The sequence below is a fragment of the Formica exsecta genome, unplaced genomic scaffold (assembly GCF_003651465.1).
Source record: "Formica exsecta isolate Colony F162 unplaced genomic scaffold, ASM365146v1 scaffold451, whole genome shotgun sequence".
In the NCBI taxonomy this organism is placed as follows: domain Eukaryota; kingdom Metazoa; phylum Arthropoda; class Insecta; order Hymenoptera; family Formicidae; genus Formica; species Formica exsecta.
The window spans coordinates 1,160,631-1,166,630 of record NW_021851748.1 but is presented as its reverse complement, the minus strand read 5'-3'; the positions used below and the strand labels follow the sequence as shown (position 1 = coordinate 1,166,630).

The following is a 6,000-nucleotide window of genomic DNA, read 5'->3' as shown; positions in this document are numbered from 1 at the left end:
TTTGCTTTTACGGATAATAAATTTCTTTGGGAGTGGCGGACCTTGATCTCTCGCCGCTTTCTTGAAAAAATTTTCGCGGAACGGGAACAATCGCTGACCCGCGCTTTCGGCCCACTTCACCTTGCGGGTGTTTATAAACGGAACGAGCGGTAGTCACCGAGTTGAAATTCAAGCGGCGTCTTCCACGCTCGAGGCTTCATCGCCCGCGGAATAAGGATCCTATTTTATTCTTCTGCCTTTTTTTTTTGTTGTTTACTTTGTTCACCGCCGACTGCTAGCCCCGTAACCTGCTTTCGAACAGTTTGCGCGTGCGGAAATTCAGAGATATCTCTCTCACTCTCTTTCTCTCGTATAGTACATTTTTATGAAATACATTTTTCCGAAAAAAATTGTTAAAACTTTTTACGATATGCTTGACTTTTAACGTAAAGTGAAACTTTTCTAGCACGTCACATACCACAGCTGTAGCTTGATAAATTACATTAAAAATAGGTCTAACTTCGTATTTTCCAGAATTGTGATGTAATAAAACATTTCTGAAGCTGAAATCATATCAAATATAAAAAAACTATAAAAAATAATTATCTTTTTTTTTTATTTTGTTTTATTAAATTATGCAACTTTGTTTTTTGTGAATATAAATATAAACAAAATTGACAATATTCAAATACGTTAAGAATATAGCATTATTTTAAATATTTGTTGAATATAAGACTTGCAGGAAGTGTAATATATAACAATAGCTTGTTAGAAACTTGGAGATGCGGCATATGTTTACCTCGAAATTATGCGCACCGTAACATTATATTCTTTACGAAAAGACTTATTATATATGTGCGCGCGAGTTAAACGGTACTACCGACTGATGCGACCGACGCAATTACTAAGCCACGCGGTCAATCTCGCTAACAAGACGTCGCAACACAGACCAATTATTTGATATATCCGCATGAAAGATCGGAATTTTCAACGTATTTATAAAAATACGTATTGCTAATGCGAATTAAAAATATTGTAAGATAGTCGCAAGATAAATCAAATCTTAGAGTATCAATTACAATTTAACCCAGACAGCACAAGGATGTCCTTAGGACGTCCAAAGGGCATCCAGGACATACATGTAGGATATCCTGAGGATATCCTATTTTAATCCTCGGATCTCCTCTGGATGTCCTGAGGAAGAGTAAATGATAGCCGTACACTAGCCTCTGGAGAATCCAGGGAGATCCTGTGGAACATCTTAAGGATTTCTATAGGATATGTTAGGGATATTTTTCATACGTTAAAAGGAACAAATTCTAAAATTTAAATATAAATTAAGATTGCGTTCTGTTATTTACTGCCAATACTAAAAATCTAATACTAAAAATAGTTCACGTTCTTTAATATTTGAGGTTTTCGTGCTGTACATGAATATTTTAGGTTTGGCTTCCGGGTTTGAGTCGTGTAATATTTTCAAAACAATCCAATATCTGAATTCCCTATGTTGGGATTGCATCAGAAATTGAACTGATAAAAAATAATTATATTTTTAATTTCCTGTTAGTTGCTCTTTGCAAGCTTTATATAATTCTCATGACCAAATCTCAAATACGGGTTTGCGCGTCGCATAGCGGTAAACAAACGAACTAGCGGTTGAATACTATTTTTTGTAAGGTTTTTGGAATGTTGCGCATAGTAACATTTCTCATGAAATATTAAATAAATAATAATTTTGAATATGTGAAAATGTGCGCATCAAATTCAATTATTAATATTAAACGAAATTAATGTTAACAATTAATTGCACATGTATATGTCCTCTGGAAATCCAAAGGACATTCAATATAATAGACAGGGCAGATATCCTACAGACATCCAGGGGTTATCCAGGGGACATTTATAGGACATTAATACTTATTACAATACTTAAAATTTCTAAATTATATTAAATAGCCTACATAACCGAAAGTAATCATGTATGCATATTAAATTTTCATAAAATATATTTATAATAATATCTTAAAACATCCTACAAATATCCTGAACCATCCTGGACATATTCAGGATGATCCTGAGGACGTTTTGTGCTGTCTGGGATAGTATTCAACCGCTAGTTCGTTTGTTTACCGCTATGCGACGCGCGAACTCGTATTTGAGATTTGGTCATGAGAATTATATAAAGCTTGCAAAGAGCAACTAACAGGAAATTAAAAATATAATTATTTTTTATCAGTTCAATTTTTCTGATGCAATCCCAACATAGGGAATTCAGATATTGGATTGTTTTGAAAATATTACACGACTTAAACCCGGAAGCCAAACCTAAAATATTTATGTACAGCACGAAAACCTCAAATATTAAAGAACGTGAACTATTTTTAGTATTAGATTTTTAGTATTGGCAGTAAATAACAGAACGCAATCTTAATTTATATTTAAATTTTAGAATTTGTTCTTTTTAACGTGTGAAAAATATCCCTAACATATCCTATAGAAATCCTTAAGGTGTTCCACAGGATCTCCCTGGATTCTCTAGAGGCTAGTGTACGGCTATCATTTATTCTTCCTCAGGACATCCAGAGGAGATCCGAGGATTAAAATAGGATATCCTCAGGATATCCTACATGTATGTCCTGGATGCCCTTTGGACGTCCTAAGGACATCCTTGTGCTGTCTGGGAATGGATCTATATGTGATACACTGTCACAATTTTTTAATATATTAAAAAATAAATAATAAATTTAGATATTAAACAATTTATATGAAGAAATAATATACAATATCTTTTATCATTATATTTATCATTATTAATTCAAATTTTTAAGAACTGATAATTGATGGAAAGATTTGAATAATTCGATTTTTAATCGCCTCAACCGTTTCATTAGAGTCCACAAGGACGTTAGTCCTACTTATTGTAATAAAAACGTCTATGTCTTGTAAAACAATGTCCGCTATGATGGGGGACAATGGCGAACCCATGGGGGTGCCAAATGTTTGTTTGTAAATGTTATTGTCAAACGTAAAATAAGTGGATGTTAAAATGAATTTGATAATGTTGATGAAATCATTTTTTGGAATGTCAGTCATTTTCTGTATATATGGCCATCTGTCATTGACCCCGGACAATGCTAAATCCACAGGAACATTAGTAAACAAAGAGACAACATCTAGAGAAATTAAAATGTCTGATTCATCTATCTTTAAATTGGAAAGGCAATCAAATAGTTGAAAACTGTTTTTTACAGGGACAATGTTAAGATTTTGGACCAAGAATCCAATTATCACAAAAGATTAATATCAGAGGCGATTTTCATAAAAAAATAAAGAAACGGCCTTAATATCATGGACGAAATAGAATTATTAGACCATGCATACTTTCCGTTGCTTGATGTTCCAAAATCTTAAATAGCGAGTCTCACATTTTGCGTCTGCGTGTTTGACATGTGACAAAACATGTAAAAGATCCACACAACGCCTGTATCTCTCATTTCGAGTCAGTGACAGCGCTAGAGAACTTCTTTTACATAATATTGTTCTTTCGGTTGACTAGTAAAAATAAAGATTGTAAGTGATTTTTGCTTTTGATTGTAATATTGGTTTATATATTGGATGATTGCATAAGTTCGTGCCCGATTTTCATAGATGGCATTAAGTTACTGCATGGCGGAGTTCTATTGTTTTCGTGTGGTAATTGTTGCTTACACCGAATAGATGACGTTGTCTTATGTCAATTTAGCGTCAGACATTGTTCAGATAAGTCCATTTGTGCATAAGAGAAATCATTAAAAATGGAGAACGAAAAGGTGCATTTGCGGCATGTAATGTTATATGAATTTCGGAAAGGCGTGAGTGTTGGGATTGCACAAAAAAATATTCAAACCGTTTATTTGGACCGCGCTCCTGCTCTCCGAACAGTCAAAAAGTGGTTTATGTGATCACAATCAAACAATAAATTGCCAGTTGGGTCGGATATATACAAACACTCCTTATTTATTTATTTATATATTTTTTTGTTAAATTCGATTTTTGTTCGATATTCATCATTTTACTTATGTAGATATTTCATAAATATCTAATATATATTTTTTACAAATCCATTACCTTGAGATTGTAAAATAAAAAATTATTTAACACTCACCGGTATGATGCGCAGCAGCGGATTTGTAGTGCACACATTGTTGATCTGTAAAATATGAAAATATATATTTAAATTATAAAATAGCGTCCAAATAATATTCCAAAAAATAATTATATATTGTATTTTTTTAACAATTAATAAATTGGATAAACTGTGCTCACCTCATGGTTGCCCCGCTGTCACCCGACGCCTCCCTGAGCCTCCTCCTCCTCTCTTATTAATCCTTCATAGCTTGTTCCCTCACACGACACTCGCGAAAACATAGTTAATTACGATCGCACGCACTAATCAGTAAAATATAACGATCGCACGATTCTTTATATTTTATAATTTATACAATACTAACGTACTCGCACACAACACACGTACTTTATTATATTGCAATTAGAGGAAGTAAACATTACTAAATCTGCTTGGCATTGCAAACGTTTTCGTTTTAGAACGATTGCAGTCTTATATCGTGTCAAATGTGAATAAACGTACTAGTAAAAGTTAAATATCAATGACTAATAAAGACACGACGTATGTATCATCCGAAAGTATACATATATTATTTTTGCTTTCAATAAATAAATTACGCGAAATATTTGCTTCGATAAATAGTCGCTACAATACTTATAATACGTTAATCATGATAATTGATTAATTACGCCGGCCGGCTGATTATCATTAAATGTACTAATTGTAGAGAATGATCGCATCTCCTCGTACTTATCGCGATCGTGGTTCGAAACGTAATATGACGACACACACAGCTGCTCGCGTCGCTACCGAGTCGCGGCATCGGAATGTCAAGGCCGCGACATATAAACATTCGCAGCGCGCTAATACGTCACAGCCACCGAGAGCCGAATTTTTATAAACACTTGGTCGATTTGTTATTATTCGCGCGAGCTTTCGAGTGAGTAGGCAGCAATAGGAGCTGTCCCGCGCGTATTGTCATATTAAATATATTCCGAACCACGATCGCGATAAATATGAAGAGATGTTAAAAACGATTTTTCTTTATAATTATTAAAAATCGACGATGTTATCATATGCATAGCGAACAGTGTAAGTTGCTCCATATGGCGTTACGTTATTTCTCTAACTGTAATTATTCTTTATGATTATTTAGATGAGCGTTTAATGACTATTGAAATGACAAGTATTTATCGAAGCAGCTATTTCTCGCAATTTATTTATTTGATAAAATATAAAATATATACAAGGTGTTTTAGGGTTAAATATCCTAACTTAAAATATGAATTTAGGACTTTAAAAGAAAACATTTTCCTCTGGAGGTATGCTTTATTTAAGAGATATTAACATCTAAACATTTTCATTATAAAATTTTATGAAATTATTATCAAGTTATAATAAATAAAATAATAGTGTGTTTAAACTACTTTATTCTTAGAAAATAAATAAATAATAGTAATAATAATAATATTAGAATAAATGCGAGGGATAATGACGCTTAGTTCGCAAAAGCGTCTAAAAGCGAATAAACTGAGAAATATTACTGAGAAAATTTCTAAATATGTCGATATGATGTTTTAAGTTAGGACATTTAATCCTGAAACACCCTATATATATTTCCCGACGGTTTATCGCGTTCTTACTAATCATTAATTCAGCCGGTTTAATATTACATAGTATTAGAATAAAATCGACTAAAATGGAATAAATATACAATTCGTTAGAGTAATAGAGGTAGTATTATCGCTGCGATAAATTTAGACGTGCGCCAAACAGATCGTATAATTATAATATACTTTATTCTTAATATAATAAAATACGTATCGTGCGGGATTAATGTCGAAAGTACCGTATAGTGCCCGGCAATGATTCGTTCCGTTTCCCTAACAAGATGAACATTAATGCGAAAATACTCA

The 6,000-nt window shown here is 32.9% G+C and overlaps 1 long non-coding RNA gene across 1 annotated transcript in view; it reads right to left on the bottom strand.

Moving 5' to 3' along the window:
* Positions 1 to 4,122: 4,122 nt before the first annotated feature.
* The window catches only part of LOC115240782, a 224,686-nt gene continuing 222,808 nt past the window's right edge, over positions 4,123 to 6,000 (bottom strand). The window contains exon 3 of the long non-coding RNA XR_003884824.1: positions 4,123 to 4,168. This is a non-coding gene — a long non-coding RNA (uncharacterized LOC115240782). The remainder of the gene's footprint in view (positions 4,169 to 6,000) is intronic.